General features: G+C 45.4%; 1 non-coding gene across 1 annotated transcript; it reads left to right on the top strand.

Annotated features, from left to right (window-relative positions):
- The first annotated feature begins 263 nt into the window (after positions 1-263).
- LOC112760753 (small nucleolar RNA R71) lies at positions 264-370 on the top strand. Its single transcript, XR_003181178.1, has one exon. It is a non-coding gene; the product is annotated as a small nucleolar RNA R71 (small nucleolar RNA).
- Positions 371-775: the final 405 nt, after the last annotated feature.

The raw sequence follows: 775 nt of genomic DNA, 5'->3' as shown, positions 1-775 counted from the left end.
TCTTGGTGAGGTCAGCCAGCTGCTGGGTAATGAGCTTGTTTTGGGCCAGCAGAGCATCTACATTGTTTAGCTCTATTACTCCTCTTGTGTTCCCTCTTTCGGAAGCATAGAAGTAGTCGTTCTCTGCTACTGTTTCAATGACATTTATGGCTTCCTCAATAGTCTTCTTCTTGTTCAAAGATCCTCCGGATGAATGGTCTACGGCCTTCTTTGACTCATAAGAGAGCCCTTCATAGAAAATGTACAGCTGCACCCATTCGTTGAACATATCTGGTGGGCACCTCCTTGTTAAGTCTTTAAATCTCTCCCATGCTTCATATAGAGTCTCACCATCTTGTTGCCTGAAAGTTTGGACCTCAGCTCTCAACCTATTGATTCGTTGAGGAGGGTAAAATCTTGCTAAGAATTTGTTCACCACGTCTTCCCAAGTTGTCAAGCTCTCCCTTGGGAAAGACTCCAGCCACTTAGCTGCCTTATCCCTGAGTGAGAATGGAAATAAGAGCAGTCTATAGGCGTCAGGATGAACACCATTAGACTTCACTGTGTCACATATTCTCAGGAAGGTGGTTAGATGTTGATTGGGGTCCTCTTGGACGCTCCCTCCGAACGAACAGTTGTTCTGAACAAGGGTGATGAGCTGTGGCTTCAGTTCAAAATTTTTGGCATGGATGGTTGGCTTTTGAATGCTACTTCCACAGTTCTCTGGGTTTGGATTGATGTAAGAGCCTAAAACTCTTCTATCCTCCCCAGCATGATTTGCTCCACCTCCTCTGCC

Source organism: Arachis hypogaea, chromosome 16, assembly GCF_003086295.3.
Source record: "Arachis hypogaea cultivar Tifrunner chromosome 16, arahy.Tifrunner.gnm2.J5K5, whole genome shotgun sequence".
In the NCBI taxonomy this organism is placed as follows: Eukaryota; Viridiplantae; Streptophyta; class Magnoliopsida; order Fabales; family Fabaceae; genus Arachis; species Arachis hypogaea.
This window is presented reverse-complemented; position numbering and strand designations above follow the sequence as displayed.